Source organism: Solenopsis invicta, chromosome 10, assembly GCF_016802725.1.
Source record: "Solenopsis invicta isolate M01_SB chromosome 10, UNIL_Sinv_3.0, whole genome shotgun sequence".
NCBI classification, from domain to species: Eukaryota; Metazoa; Arthropoda; class Insecta; order Hymenoptera; family Formicidae; genus Solenopsis; species Solenopsis invicta.
The window spans coordinates 15,589,154-15,606,336 of record NC_052673.1 but is presented as its reverse complement, the minus strand read 5'-3'; the positions used below and the strand labels follow the sequence as shown (position 1 = coordinate 15,606,336).

Sequence of the window (17,183 nt, the reverse complement as noted above, 5' to 3'; positions counted from 1 at the left end):
TGAAAGACAAATGATATTGAAATGTACGTAATAAATTTAAGTAAGAAATGTTTAATTAATATGATTGATTAGTAAAATTAATCGAGATATTTGCATTAATACATATGTAAAACTTTATCTTTTATAATAATAAATCAAATCTTCTTATTACTTTACATATCAAAATACCAAAAGAAGATCATTGAAATCTAAGTGCAAGATATTTTATGCTTTCAGAGTGTAAACCGCATGAACGATTATCTTGATATGTAAAATAAGTAGAAGAATTGGTTTTTAAAAAAAAGTCATATAAAATCAAATCACTTATATTATCGGAAATAGACTCGTTCCAGTATCTGATAAAATTCATCTTTTTACCTACGTCGATTGAACAATTTGCGCTCAGTTTGATGAGCACTGTTTGCTCTCATAATCTCGAATCCTTTTTTTTATAGCTTTCCGTAGGCTCTATTAAAACTCTATTAAAACTTCGAATAAAACGTTTTGTCGAAGAAATTCGAAAATAGTTAAAAAAAAATATCGAGAGAGCGAGTCATCTCGCGAAGGAATCTAGGGCAGTCCGATAGGTCATTATGGAGACAACACTACCGGCTTCTTCGGAGGCATTTCAGTGAGCGACGAGTGTTTCTCTCTTTGATAATTCTCCTCTCTGCGCCGGGAACGTACGTAGGAAGCCAGGTCGCCGGGAGCTTTTGTAACGTGGGCGGAAAAGCTCAGATCAATATCAAGCGCGAATTGGAACGTTACGTTGCGAAGATCGACCCGTGACCCAGTATGGACCCGCCCGTAGGTAGGGCGGCGATGGTGGCGCCATCCGAAAGATTATTTTACACACATACGGGTGTAGAGGCACGCACGCACGCGGGAAGTCGGTCAAATGCGCGATGCATTTCCCGGCGAATTTTTCCAGAGGAGATCTCGCATCGCCGCGAACGCGCGATTATCTCGGACGCTCCATATTCCCGAATGAATTCGCATTAACGCTTGGCCGGCGGTTCAAATAACTGCCAGTCAATAGTTTATTGATGGGTTTGAACCGAATTCTCGTTTCGAGTCGAAACCGAAAATTCTCGAAAGCTTTGAATATTTCGAGGTTTCGGAAAGCTTGGAAAACCTCGAAAAATTCTCTAAAAGATCTTTTTTTTTCTTTTTAGAAAGCTGTTTATAAATATCTCAAAAATTAAATCAAGAACTCTTACAACAACAAAAAACACAGTTGTTTGTTTTTTTCATATTATACTTGAAGTATGATCACCGACGAGTCTTACAATCAAATTAGGAACGATTATAAAAAGATCGAGAAGTTGAGTCAACTCGCAATACGAAAATTTGAGTCTTTCAGTGCCTTTTTATTCTTCTGCCGTAAAGCTGATTACCGTTTATAAAAGTTGATGCAACGTAAAATCGATCGCGCGTACGAGATTCCGACCTCTTTCTAACGGGTGGTGGATTAAACGCTCGTCGCGTGTGTTCGGCACGGGAGAGGCGAGGGCACGCGCATCTTGTCTATCTATTTATACAGAAAAGTTCGGGAATTACCTCCCACAATGTCACGTAGCAGAGAAGCCATTTCGCGAATTACTATTTGCTGAGCTAAAATTAATTCCGCGCTCCCTAGATTAGAACGGATTTCGCTAGGTTTCCCATCCCGCTTCATTATCTCCTTCATTGTCAGCCTGTTTGATGTTTAATTATTTCTATCTTTAAACTTCCTGATATAAGATTATGAAATAAGATTGTAAAAGCGACTTCTCGTCCTGAGAAACGCGAACGTACACAATCGGAAAATTTCTATTAAATTCAATGAATTTTAAACAGTCCAATTAACATAAATGCGTCACGAAATGCAACACAGGCATTATGTAAAAAACGAACAAAGTATAACGTTTTGATACTGAATTGCGGAAACCAATTGTGAAAGCAAATTTCTTTAATAAAATTAACATTTATATGTTGACACATTTTATTTCGTTATTTTACCATTTATATTTCAAAACTGCACTATTTTTTAATTATTTATTTATTTACCTACAAATTGCATTATTTTAACACTAGAAAATTTTGAATATCAATCTAACGTAAAATATTCAAATAATACAATCACATTATATTGAATTGACACTCGGTTATATTAAAAATTTAACACAATTTTAACGAAAACCGGTTTCAACGTACCGGCTTTAATCAAATACAAAATATTTTTTACTGTATATTTTTTTTCTCTTCGAACGTAAAGCTTGAAAAAAATCCAACAGTTTTTTTATGCATGTTATTGAAATATATCGTGTTAAAAGAAAAATCATATATCACGTTGAAATCAATGTTGCAAAATTCGGTAAATAAATTCGCTAAACGGAGAGAAAAAGAGGCGCGAATGGGCTAGGAAAATCGATTAAGACCGCGTTACGTAACGCGTCGAAGGGGAAAAAGACGTGACATCCGCGGACCTGTGACGACCTTGGGGTGGATACGTTTGGCAGTGCCGTGATGCATCTCGAAATAGCGGCGTCGCGTCGGCCTCACAAAAGTTGTTATTGCTCGTTGTGCGTACGTGTATGTACGCGTGTATGTGTCGATTCGGCTCGAACTAGTTTCTCGTAACGTCTACGGTAATGCAATTTGCCTATTCATGTGCGCTTGACGCGCGCGCGTGCACACACATGTGCGCGCTCACTCACGTGCGACATACGATTCTGCCGTGTGTATACGCGCTGATAACGCTCAAAGATGCATATACGCGTTACGGTGACGTGTATCGTACGTGACGAGTGGAAAAAAGCAATAGTCACGGTCCTGATTGTGATGCGCATAATTTACTGGGTAAATGTCCAGTGATATACCTGAATGATTCGTTCGAATGGTGGTCTGCGCTCTCTTTCCTCGATAAATACATTACTCCACATAACGCTGGACAGATTTTCATTACTGCTCGCGAAAGAAGAGATTGCTCGCGTAAATGCTCTTCCCCGACACACGGCGTTTCTTCCCTCGACGAAAATTTCGTTTGTGACACCGCGATGTACACGTGTGTGACGTGACGCGACGATATGGGGGGATATCCGTTACTCTAAACTCGTGAAATGTACTACTAATTCTTTTGTATTGAACGATGTATTTGTTAAACATATCAAAGCTTGATGCGCGATGTTTACACATCTCTCCATTCGTTTCACAGGTTTGAAGTCACGTTATTGCTAAAACGTTTAGTGTTTATTCGCGAAATGACGGTGAAAATTTAACGGGCTTTTACATCATAAGTATCAGTAAGACATCTGTTCCAACATCAGTGCGCGCTATATTGTCGCACGTACTGCATAACGAAAGCGTTTATTCGATCAGAAAACGTTATATTTTAGCACTGTACTTCGTGCAAGGCGCAGAATCGATTACTGTCGTTTAGTAAGTAAAAAAAATTGCGATAGACGCCATTTTTTTTCTCCGAATCTGCAAACTGTATCCACTGAATTTGTCGAAGAGAAAAAACACAAGTAGACAGCAACGAGACTTGTGTAAATTGTGTCCAGAAATGTGTTTGCTTCCCATCACTCAGTAATTCCTTTTTCTTTTTCCTCCTCGTGGTTATCGCGGCCACTGTCGATTCTAAATTCGACCATCTCACACGGCTGGTTAAACACTCAGGACAAAGGAGAACAAAAATAAGAAAGTAGACTCTTGTCTTCGCGTCGTGTGCTCATATCTTCTTCTGGCGGCTATTCGGGTGCTTCGAGAATTCGCGCGAAGTGTAAATCTTCTATGTCTACCGAAGAAGTTCCGCGGGTGAGGGAAGAAAAGAGGTGAATTCTGTGAAACGTTGCACATGCAGATCCACGAAAACACGAGGTAAACTCGGAAAGAAATTTCAACAGTCGAACGAAACCGAGAATAAAAAGAGCACGGTCTCTTAAGCCGCTAACGTCGCGCGAGTGCGTATACGTGCGTTTATAAAACAACAGACTCAACACAAATAATTAAAACTAATTCGTATTTGTTTTTGCACGGAAGAACGCGAATGCAGTTTCACAACCGTTTAAAAATAATTATTTATTTATTAAGAGAGATAATTTATATTGAAAATAATATTTCATGTGTTAACAAATGCGTTACATTTATGCGAAAGTGCTCTAGATTTAAAACGATCGTACGTTTATATTAAAAAAAATGCATATTAATAAATATTTATTGTTTTAAAATAAATTTTATGTTTACGTTTGAATTATTTGAAATATTTATGCCGACGTTTTTCGACGGCGGCACACCGTCGAAATATAATTATTTATTTATTAAGAGAGATACTTTGTATTTAAAATAATATTTTATGTATTGACAAATGCTTTACATTTATACGAAAGTGCTCTAGATTTAAAACGATCGTTCATTTGTAAAAAAAAGATACATATTAATATTTATTTTAAAATAATTTTTATGTATACATCCAAATTATTTGAAATATTTATGCCGACGTTTTTCGACGGCGCGGCGGCACACCGGTGTTTCGTAAAATCGTTCGCGAGTCAAACGGCGCGACAGCTATTCCGGGTAGCATCATCGATTTACTCTGTCAACCGTGATTGTCACTGTTTTCGGCAGGGCTCACATACTAATAAGGTTATCATAACAGCAGGAACGAGTGCGCTGCGCAGATAAGTCCTTTATTTGTACGAGGAATTAACGGATTTGCGCGCTGCACGCACACACACGCACACGCACGCACACAAGCGCGCGCACACGCGCACACACGCGCGTGCGAGTGCGCTATTGTCCGCTGAAGTTATACACGCGGCAATAAACGCGAGGCAAAGCGTATAGCACGGGAAAATAAATCTAGAGCGAAACTGCCACTCATCGTCATTATCTAGGATACGTTCTTCTGGTTACCGCGAGCGTTTCTCGGCAACTAATTGCCTCTCGAACGCGGAGTCGCGTCTTTTTGGCCTTGCACACGAATATTGGTTTAACGACGCGCAAAACAATTACAGCTTTTAGCGAGCGCGTTCGATGCGAGATGATTTTACTGAAAACGCGCCACGTTTATTATCCGCGCTATAAAACGTTCCTTGTTATCGCGCAGCGCTGTTATACGCTCGAACGAAAGATATCGTCTATCGTCGAGACGATAAATCGCCTCTTAATTTGTGATTAACTTCGCGAAAACCAGACTGATAATTCAACATGCGACTCTGTGTAAATCCTGATTTAATTTCCTTGTCTCCCAGGTTTTTTTAATATGTTTGATTAGACTTTACGTAAAAAATGAATTTAAAGAAGCCCAGAAAGTGATTGAGATAAACATCCTGTATGTACATAATCAGCCAGATTTCAATATTGTAATTTTATTTATCAGCGGCCATGTTCATTAAACGTATCGAGAATCAAATAAGACAATAATAAATATCGGTATCAAGTTAGAAACTAGCTGTGTATGTACACTAAGAGAATAATTTCTAAATTTTAATAAATATTTATTTGAACATGGTACTAATAAAATATTTACTACATTTAACTATATATTTATTTAGTGCAAGAACCACTAAGAATTCCAGCATAATTTTTTCTCATAGAGTAAATATTTACGTAATGTACCGTAAGTAAACATTCATTAGTACCACTCGAATAAATATTTATTAAAATTTAGAAATTTTCTCTCTCAGCGTAAAATATCTAACGAAAGAGAATATCTTCTTCGCGAAAAAACGAGCGGGCAATCGTTAAGAATATTCCTATTGTACCTTTCACGATTGCCTATTGTGTGTTACACGCATTCGTTGCTCTTCATCCGCAGAAGCGGCGTCGATTTTAAAGAAACACTCGGTCGCGTATCCGGTATTGACGGCGTGGTATCGCGAGCGCTGGTACAACGAACGTACAGCGCGAGAATATCGCACGAGAATAAATAGCGAGAGAACGATCAGCGGTCGGCCGCGCGCCGCGCCGCGCGTTTTGTTCGATGCACATGGTGCATGCACCGTGCACGCCCGCCGATTTCGTGCGGGCAATGCAAAATATCGGTCGCCCGTAAATTTGCGCGGATATCGCCCACCCGGCTCTCCTCTCCTCTCCTCTTCTCTTGTCACCTCGCCAAGCTCCATCGACGATGGGGAGCGGCTGCTCTAAACGCGCTCGAAAATTATGGCTCGCCGGAAAAGACGATGGATGACGCCGAAACGAGAACGAAGTGTCCCGAGTGACCAATCGCCTGGGATCTCGTGTGTGTGAGCCGTGTACGAAACACCAACCGGTTCGAATGGGTATCAAATCGATTAGGTCGCCGATCGATTGTGTTGCTCACGTAACGGTGTTCGTCCCGTCTTGGAAACTCGCCGCTCCACTTTTCACGGGAAACGTCCCGTGATTTCCTTGCCTCCTATTCTCGACCGTGTTTCTCCTCTCGTTCGTATCATCCGAGCATAATTTTTCCTCTTTTGTTCATCTCTGTTTTTGAAACGCACAAATTTCAGTTCCGTTCCGCGTGAGATACAAACAGATTTGGCGAACACCAAAGGTCAGCGGCAGGACAGCAGCAGACTAATCCTCTTCTTTCAGAACTTGACGAAAATTATTTTTATTTTAATCTTTACATTTAATTGTCTACAATTTTCCCTACGTTTCTCTCGGATTTCATATTAAACTCAATTTTCCGTTGTAATCGCAAATGGGTGTCTCGCCTGAGAGCCAAATGATTTAAGCACGCGAGAATACGTAAATGCGTCGCCGTCTCTTTCGAAATGTGCGCTCGCTAGGATTTATTGTTGGTCTTTCATTGAATATTACCGTATTTTAAAATAGATCCAAGAGCTTTTGGAAAGATGACTAATCTAAGAATCCGACATGGCGAGCAATTGGATAATTTCTTTCGCTGTAACACGGTAAGTCGCGAGGAAACCTTGGATGAACAAACGCCACGTGCCGCGCCGCGTTGTTGTGTAATTACAGCGCAGTCATCAGCAGAAAGGTGCGCGAAGCGAATTCGCCTTGCGCCGTCGCCTAGTGCCATTATGTTCTCGCTATAAAGAAAAAACTAATACGTTTTCCAATTAAGTGCGCGGTGATATATCGATCGGCGACGACGACGACGACGACGAGCGAGACGCCGCGCCGCTCCGTAACTTAGTCCGTTTGCAATAACGGCGCCAAGATAGCGTTACGTAATCAACGTCACCGTCATATCCACGCGACGGTAAATCGATTATTCCGTTTATTCCCCGATCTTGCCGCGAGACTTGCGAGAGAGACTGCCGATAGCCGAGAAGCCGAGAGTCGACGCGCGATCGCACGCCGCGTCGCGCCGCGCCGCGCCGCGCCACGCCGCGCCGCGCTGCTCCTCCGTGCAATTTTTCACGTGTCAAATACGCGTGCTGCCCGGCTACGGCCGAGGCGGGGAGGGCTCGTGCCGTCGGCGCCGATCGATAGATGCATTACCATGCCTGAATATCGCTAGCTTTCATGTTAAATGCAGCAGCAGACCTCGAAGAAGCGGGGCGAAAGTATAAATAATGTCCGTGCGCGCAAGACGGAAGGGAAAACGTATCGAGACCAACGACTCCGATAAAGTTTACTCGTGGTCCTTAAATATAAGATAAAGTCCCTTCTCAATGGGAACTTTTGAGGGAAGCGTAAAGCGTTTCTCTTTTTTTTTTCTCGACGCTCGCACAAATTCATTCAATGCGCGCTAAACTTTTTTCTTTTTCGAAGGATAAAGGTATTGTACATTTATGTAAATTGCGACACGTGATATTTTTGTACATCAATCGCGGATCAATCAGCTTCTAAAAATAGAATGTCTACGCTTATATAAGAATTCTGAGACTCTGCGAATATCGTCGAAAATTCATAGGATCAATATTTGACACTGTTTCCACAGGATACGTAAAAAGGAATCTAAGCACGTTCCATTAACGTTTAACGTATATATATGAATTATATATATAAATGAAATATTAATTACTAAATTATCTATATTATATTTCGCTATATTTCGCTGTTCACCGACCTTGGAGAGACACCGCAATTTTATAACGTTAATTACCGTAAGTTCTCAACGTTTGTAGTTAAATTCGCGCGTGTAAAAAGACGGTGTATTCCGTGCGCATCGGTGATCGCAAGTGCGCGAGTTGTGCGCGCAATTTGTAAATGCCCCCGCGTCGCCAGTTCGATTGTACGGATTTGTGCGTGCAAATGATACAAAAGAGAGAATGAGAGAAATAAGACGAGGAACGGCAACGGGGAAAAGGGAGAGAAGAGGCGGTGGGCAACGAGGAACAGTGTGTCTCGGGTGTATAATTGGCTAAAGCCAAGTTCAAACGATCGTGTCTCTGGTCGAGCGACATTCCGCGAGCAGACGAGCCTTTGGTATGCAAAATCCACGGAGTGTGCATAAGCGTAAGTGTGTGCATGTGTGTGTGTATGTGTGTGTGTGTGTGTACGCGTATGTGGAAGCAAAAAAGTGCAAATAAACAAAAAGAGGAAGAATACAGAAAAATCCCTGCGAGTATTTTGCAGCGACTTTTATGCCGGTACGTGATAGGAATTATCATACTTGTAGTAATCCACGTCAGCAACTCGTATATTTGCAAGAGATTATTCGGATTGTTTTTCATTCGCCGATCGAATAACTTAAATCGTGATGCGAACCGTGTCAGGTCAACTGGGAATAAAAATAATAAAAATAAGGTAAATATGAATAAAAATAAGTAAATACAAAACAAAGACTGATAGTGTGATTTAAACAGCGTAAGAGCCTTGAAGATATTTTTATAAATAAAATTTTTTATTCTCTCAAAAAAATGCAAGTAGTTTTCAATAATATCGTATGTTTTAATGTACCACGAGCAACAATCTGACAGTCTGTTTAAAAAGTCGATTCGCGACGTGACAGGCGCGCGTTCATCGAATGTGCCGTTGCTCAATTCCCTTTGTTCCGCAAAGAGAGACGCCAGCGTGCAAACACGATCTCGGTGAGACTGCATAATTGCAATTACTTAGCCGACAATTAATTGCGTTGCCTCGGCGTTTTCCTGGATGGTTTCATTCTTTTGCATCTTCCTTGTATTCAAACGCGGGAAAATGCAGCGTGTATGTACGTGCAGCCGACTTTGAACAGAGGAGAATCCTCATAATAGCGTCACCGCGTGACGTAACATTAGCGATGACAGAAAACAACTTTGGAGCAGGAAAAACGATCGCGAAAAGATCGAGACGCGGTATAATCCAGCGATGTCCCACTTTCGTAACGCAATTATTGCTGGAAGATTCGATGAGAGCGATATATTATTTCGTTGAAAATTCCTTCCCCTCTTCTCTTCCCACTAACCACTAGCTTGATTTGCCGAACAAATCGCTCGAAATCCTATTAATTGAATTCGCGAGTTTGCACAATTGGAAGGAGAAAGTTAAGTTTTATTAATTCGAGAAAAATGTCAAACGTCAAGCGAATCAATCTCGGACAATCGAGTCGCGCTCTCCTTTCCCGCTCGATTGTCGGCGAAATCGGGATCTGATATCGTCAATCTAGATATCGATACCGATCCACGGCTAGTAGAAGCCATGGCGGTTTCGTCGGGCTTGCGAAATCGGTCCGCAGCTGCCGCGAGATATATTTGCGCGCGAGAGACAGTCCATTGGTAAATTACCCGGAATCTGGGCCAGTTACAACACCTGACGGGCAATACGGCGAGGCGCAATCTTTGACACGGGACGAGAGTCCGACGAGGACGATGAATCTCAATCGGCGGCGTGCCGATGCCAAATTTAAATCCGCCGTTTACGAACGCGACCGGGAGATCGCGTCTCGAGGTAGAAACGAATCACGAGCGAAAGTGTGATGGATTAATCGGGGTGCGTTGAGTCATCCGGTCATTTCGTGGCTTAAACCAATTTTGTTGGCACTATTCATACGCGTCGATTGTATCATCATGAAATTCATGAATCTTTGGACGCGATGCTGCGTTCGTAAAAAATAAAATAGGAGAGAGAGAGAGAGAGAGAGAAGTTGCCGAATGCGTACTACTTAAGCTACCTTTTATTATATTTCCTATTTGCTACTGATTCGTATATAAATAAACGTTGGAAATTATAACTTGTTTCTGTTACAACGATGTCATTCATTAATAACAAATTAATTTATTATCAGGCTTTTGTAGAAAGTACAATTTAAGCAACCGATCTGTTAAATCGTATCGCCATTAAAAATTTCAAATTTATAATTAAAAATAATTAAAAATATAAATCACACGCACACACACACATTAACATTTATTTCATTAATAATTAATTTACGAAAATAAACCAAATATTTAATAATGAATAATAATAATAAAAAAACGAGAATATTGAAATACAATTTGCTTAAATTTATTTTTATAATTGACATATTTTTATTTACATCAATTATTTGTTTTACCATTATCGCTTATATTAATAAATTATTAATAAATTATTTTTATTTTAATTAAAAAATAACGATTGAATCGTTACAATGATTGTATACAATGAATATAAAATATTCTATAATAAATAAATTTTCTTTTATGAAAATTCAATATGAAAATTCAGTATAAAATTATATTGTCATTAACTGTAAAAATTGATCAATAATTAACATCAATTATATTTGATTTTATAAAGTGTTAACATGCACAAAATATGATGTAATTAATTGAATTTTTATCTACATTATTCTTTTCTCATTTACTCGATTTTCGTTACTAAATGTGGCTCGTATTAAATAAAAATGTAAAATATTGAAGATGCACGATTTAGAAGACCGGAACGCATTCAGCAACTCTCTCTTACTAAGAATGTATATAAAAATATTAGGAAGAGTATTACTACAAAATATACTCGATCCAATATTAAACTTTTTTACGATTTTTTTGTGTTTCATAAGAGACAAATGGTTTATGACGATTTATGATGCTTCGATGCAATGTGCTGTAACGCTAGATACGATTTTATGTAACGAATATACATTGTACTTCATTATCTCTCTGCGGGTATCGCCAATCGTGACTTCGGATTACGCGGGCAGGACGATGAGACATGCGTGTAATACGAATGTGAACTGCGAGCGAGTACAAATTACAACCGTTGACGGCTGAACACTCGTAAAGCGCAAATGACGATCCGATCCTCACGCCTACTCGACTGTAAGTCAATATTTACGAGACATTTAATGCAGAAAGGGTAAGGCGCGCTCGCGCTCATCGGCGAGCTTTACGTAGGACCTGCTCGAGTGAGGTCAAAGTAAATGAAAGCAAAAGGGCACCAGAAAGTGCAAAAGGGTGCCAGAAGAAATTGATTACAGTTTTACGATGTAACGTGTGCTTAACTAGTAGAGGCGCTACTGATTGACTGACGGAGTAACTCGAAAAGTCGACAAATCGTTTGAAATAAATAATCAACTAATAAGGTGTAAAAGTCTACGAGCACTTGGAAAAAATTGCGCATGCATAATGAGTTGGTTTCTGTAATTATTTTTTTTTTTGCTCAAAAACGAAAAGTCGTATGAAAAATTTATGTGTTGTAATTTTAAACTTTTAAACTTCACAAAAACTTCATAAAAAATTAGTTATTTACTGTTCAAATCGTTTACATATATTATACTAAGCTATTGTACCATTATTATTATGCTAAGCTATTACTTCTCTTTTATTCTTACTTTTACATTTTTACATTTTTCAATAGCTAACGTGACGTTTGTATTCATTTAAATTGTTTTATTAATATGTCCTTGATACATTGATATTGCTAAAGAGAACGATGATAAAAATGAATAGATAAAATATATAAATAAATAAATAAAATTATTTAATTATCATACCGTTCTAATTGTTAATTATTTAGATAATATCTCGTAATACGAGCTGCGTACTTTGAAATATACTACTGACATTAATGGCTGAATAACACATTTTCTGAACACATTTACAGAAGTGTCGCGGGTAAAAGAGCCATTGGGAGGGATTTAATGAAATAAATGTCATAATGATGGATTCATTACGGCAAGGTTAAGATGCGGGGAAACACGCTATCCACGTCTTTAAAGAGGCACACTCACTACGCGCGGTTAGGCCCGCCGAGGATCGGCGAGAACACGCGAGTCCAGCATAATCAACTGACACTTGGCGACGATTTCGCACACCTTGGGGTCAACCTTAGGTTAGGTCAATTCGCGGTCACCTAACGCGGTTATCGTAACCTTTGACCGCGCAGTTATCCTTGAAGCTGATCTTAAAGGGATCTATATGTCACCTGGACCACACTACACGAAAAATATTGATGCAAAGCATAATCTTGAACGTCGACTTTCTTTGATGTTATTAAAAGATGTCAGATCGTCGTTTAATTAACTGGATGGAGGTGACATCGATTGTTTGACTGATGCGAATAAGACCGCAAGAACTGTAAACAATATCGGTAGACGAATTTAACAAACATTAATCCATTGAAGAGTTCGGAGTTAACAATCGAACGGTTCGTGATGAATAAGCTCCCGTGACAAAATAAACACAGGTGAATTTAAACACAGGCCAATCGAAGATGGATTTGATCAAACTAATGCGACACGGCGAATGGAACGGAATGGAATTCGTCGGTGAGATGCATCGCGACAGACGTTGAGTTTGTACAAGGGATGAGACAGGTGTGTTGAGACTCGTCGCTTCGTTTCACCGTCTAATGACTTCAAACGTAATTAAGATACTATTAAAGTTTAATGACATTAATAATTCATTAAGACGACGACAGAAAGAAGAGTGACGTTCGCAGACGACGGCGGTATCGATTGAGGTAACCAGGACGTCAATCAGGCTGCATGTGACAATCGATACCTGCGTACGATTAAAGGAACAGTTAAGGAGAGGCCATTGGAAACACGATAAGAAAAAAAAGCTTCAGCAGGCAGGAAGGTGCGAAAGAAACGATTTTATTTATCTCATTGTCAGAGGAATATCTGAACACTTTCCATCCCTTTTCTCCCATTTCTCTCTCTCTCTCTCTCTTTCTCTCTCTCGGACACATACGCATGCGACATACGCAGCGGTGTGTAGAACGAGCGCTTTAATAGTCACGAGCGCGTACACGTGCGCTCTATCGTGCGATGCATACACACCTGCGGGTGTTACTCCTCGAAGCCGCTGGTTAAAGCACCCACACACACGTCCCGCCGTCCCTGCGTTACACTACTATAGACGTATCCCGGTGATCCCGTAATTCCGTGACACGCGTGTACGCATATGTGCCGCGATCGCGCGCGCGCGTATCAGACGGTCGAGAGAATGCGAGAAGAGCGGAGCTTCCTCTCTCCTCTTTCTCTCTCTCTCTCTCTCTCTCTCTCTCTCTCTCGTTTCTCGAATCTTTTTCGCCTTGTTTCGGTTTTCCTTCTCTCAGCCTGCGCGACGAGAGCGCGTACGTGGTGAACGGGGAAAGAGCAAGCACGCAGCTCGGTGTACCAGCGGAGACTGGCGGCTTCCCCTCGGTCTCATCGAGTGCCGGCCGCTATAACGGAATAGATATATAGAGCATCACATATATCGTGTGTACACGGTGTACCCCGCCGCGGGATAGGAGGGGAATCGCGGGGGAGTCGGATCCGTGGAGGTAAAACGATGGTACCTTTCCGGGAGGGAGCGAGAGAAGAGAGGGAAGGGGAAGTAGGAGAGCAGGTCGCACGCTCTCGACGTTGTGACGTAATTCGAGTCATCCTGGATGTATATTGCGTAGAGGGTTGAGAAGGAGAAGGATGGAGAGCGAGAGAGAGGGAGAGAGCAAGAGAGAAAGAGCGCGCGCGCGCGCGCGAGCGAGAAAGGGGTAAGGGGCGTCGCCGCGCAGTGGGGGATGCAATCCCCGATGGTGGGAAGAGGGCAAGGGCGCGATGGTGGGGCACGATAGCGTGAGAGGAGCGAGAGGGGGTAGGATGGCGGTCATTAGTGCTACTGGGACACGGAAGCGAATTCTCTATGGTACCCTCCCGTGCTCAACCTTCGCCGTACCCCATTCCTCCTGCCCTTCTCTCTTTTCTCCCCCGCGCTACCTTTCCTCCCACCACGGGACCGAGAACCACCAGAGAGCCACCCGACCGCCCCGTCTGTGCGTCTCTTTCTGTTTCGGGGATGCGAGCACGATACATCCATCCTTGGAGTGCAACGCAGCCCGGGGGTACACCTGCACTCTACAGCTCCCCGTGTATACCTACTATACATATATAGAACTTTCCGCCGGCGGGAGCGAGCCCCGTTAGGGGTAGCTCGCGTGTACGCGGTCGGCTAGGAGGCTCGAGTAGGGGGAGTGAGTGTGAGAGAGAGAGAGAGAGAGAGAGGGTGAGATTAGGTCGCGCTCGCGACCTCGTCCTTGCCGGGACAAGATCGCGGACGTTCTCTTTCCGCGGTCAGCGATTTCGCATCGGCGCGTACGCGAAATGAACCACGCTCGTGCGCGTTTCTCTCTTTTCCTCTCCCTCTCTCTTTATCTATCTATCTTTCTATTTCTTTCATAGTGGAAAATTTAAGTGCTTCTCTCTTTAGATGTCTCTTGAAATTCGAGATGATAGAATGATTTAGTTTGGGTGATAATGCACGGTGTTGCACTTAATGGAACTGTGTAACGAGTCAATCGATCACTTCAAAATACCGAAGGTTGTAGAATGAATTTATAATATTCGCTATACGTGTTGATATAATCTGATTTCCTTGCCGAGCTCGGTTACAACATAGCGGATCAATGTATTTGCAATAAATACGGGCGCGTAAATGCCGTCGCGTATGGTCATTAATTATTCGTCTGTTGACAGAAATACAATTGCATTGATTCGCCCCGTATATTTACCTACTCCGAACAGAGTATTGAGCAATTCCAAAATTTAGTAACCATCTTTATCTTGATGTTAATTAATGAAATTGAAAAATCACGTCATTACATAATTGGAATACATAATTATCTCTATTAGGTAGAATGCACAATTGTTCGTAACATTATATAAATTACCGATCACAAAACGAAGCGAACTCAAATAAACTTTCTATTGATCTTATAATCTTGTGTGTCTTCATTTTCCGATTGACGGAATTTTGGGAGATTCGAAGAGCAAAACTTTCGGAACTTAAAGTAGACGATTCTAACTACTCAATTACAGTCTTAATGTCTGGCTTGCAGTTTCAGTCAGAAACTGTCACGTAGATCATTAATTGTGTGTTAATTCAGTTTAGTTACCTTGTGCTATAAATTAAAGAAGACATTTTCAATTTCCAAGGTAGTTTTCTTTAATAACAAACAATATATTGCCTTACTTATGTAATCTCGACAACTATCTCTGATCTTTCAAAGTATTCCGACGACGATACAAATTTCTAAACGTGAAAATGTACGTGCGCCTTGAAATTTTTTGTGCACTTTTCTGCCAACAATTTGCGATGGAGAGCCGCTGCTAAGTGAAAATTACAAATTTATTTCCGCGTGGGATCGTATTCATAGCAGCGTAGCGGTTTTCGTGTATAAATTTACCAGCGAACAGCCTGCGACGTAATTACGAAACTTCCTTAATTTCCGCAGATCCTTTGTGCTTTGATTTACGTCCCGTAATGGCGGCGATTATTTCCTGCGGATTCGTACGACGTATCATCGCGATCCACGCCGTGTGGGAAATTCAGCCGCGCGACCACCACGGTGAACCACAGGCGAGCCACAATCGGCCGTTATACCGGTACGATACATAAAAGAAACGTATCCTTCAAAGTTGCCCGAAGAGGCAATATTGATCAACGCTATACTGAACTCTGACATTTGGGATTATAGCCGGGCGGGAGCCCGGAGCTCCGCTCGCTCGCGGAGCTAACCCATTGCGGGGGAAACATCGCCGTGCTAACTTGCACCGCAAGATCGCAGTCTGACAATCCCTTTGGAAATCTGTATTCGCCTCTTCTCTTCGAAGAATAAAAGTTTCGCGAGCACGCGAACGACATGAGTTTCGTTCGTACGAGATAGTAAAAATATTTTTCTCTTGTAAAGCTATATCTGCATATAATCTATTTAAGTAGAATTTCATCATCTCCTTTTCTTTCTCCGTTCTTTTTTTTTTTCTTATACGGAAAGAATAACTACAGCATTTAAAAATTTAGTTAGATACAGATCAGAAAATAATTTTAAGTCAAATCTCAAAATAATTATGTAGGACTCCTAGCATAATGATAATGTTGCTACAAATAGTTTTGACATTCCAGCGATCAAATTAAATGTCCCATTCAATTTTTTACATGGATCAACATAATTATTTTCAGATCTGCCTGTGAGCAAAATCGTTTTTTCCGTGTAGTATTTACTTTATTTATTGTGTACTTGCACAAAAAAATGTAAGTATAAAAACTTATGTGCTGAAGATAATGAATCGATTATTGTTTATGCTCGACGATTATTATCATTAATCCCAATGAGCTTCCTGCGGAATTGTCACGCGGCACCGCTGTTTCCTTGTTGCAGAATTGCATATCGTGCTTCCTCGACATCGATGTTGGCGGTTCATTCGCGCAGCATCAGAACAGCTTGTTGCCGCGATGTAAAACGATCGAACCGGCAGTTATTTCCACGTTGTATCAATTTTAACATCATGCGCGCACGGAACGAGACAGGTTGAGTCAATACGTGGATATATAGGTGCGACATCCAACTCGATTAAGCATCACGCTAACCTTCGTCGTGTCGGACCGTATTAGTGCGGATGCCGCGCTCGTATGCGTCTCACAGGTGTGAAGTGTCAAAAGCGCGACACTGCGAAGCCAAACATAGCCGGACTCAGCACGGCGTAAAGCTGACGCGAGACGTGTTCACACGATTGAAATAATATTCATTGCAGAATAATCAGCGGAGCCATGATTGTGATGTTTTACGAGAATTGTGTCCGAAGCTAAACTAAATGCTATTTCATTATTTTTCGAGTGACAGATTCAATATAGATGATAATATAAGTTTGCATCGGGATATCTTTAGCAAACTTAAAGAGTTTAAAATTGCCTTAACCTTTAACATCCGGCGCCAACACAGCACAAGAGAGAGTCTGGGAGATCCGTGCAACTTTGAGAAGTCATAACTTTGGTTTCAATCAATATTTTTCAACAAATTTTTTTTTTTTTAATAAAAGTCCAAAGTCGCAAAAATGTGACTAAATAAATAAATAACATTGTCCAAAAATGATCTACTGT

The 17,183-nt window shown here is 41.0% G+C and overlaps 1 protein-coding gene across 1 annotated transcript in view; it reads right to left on the bottom strand.

The window, feature by feature from the left end:
* Window positions 1-13,473, bottom strand: part of LOC105197853 (protein Tob1) — a 78,127-nt gene extending 64,654 nt beyond the window's left edge. Inside the window, exon 1 of the mRNA XM_026137438.2 lies at window positions 13,106-13,473. The gene's annotated coding sequence lies outside the window, so the exon portion shown is untranslated. The remainder of the gene's footprint in view (window positions 1-13,105) is intronic.
* Window positions 13,474-17,183: the final 3,710 nt, after the last annotated feature.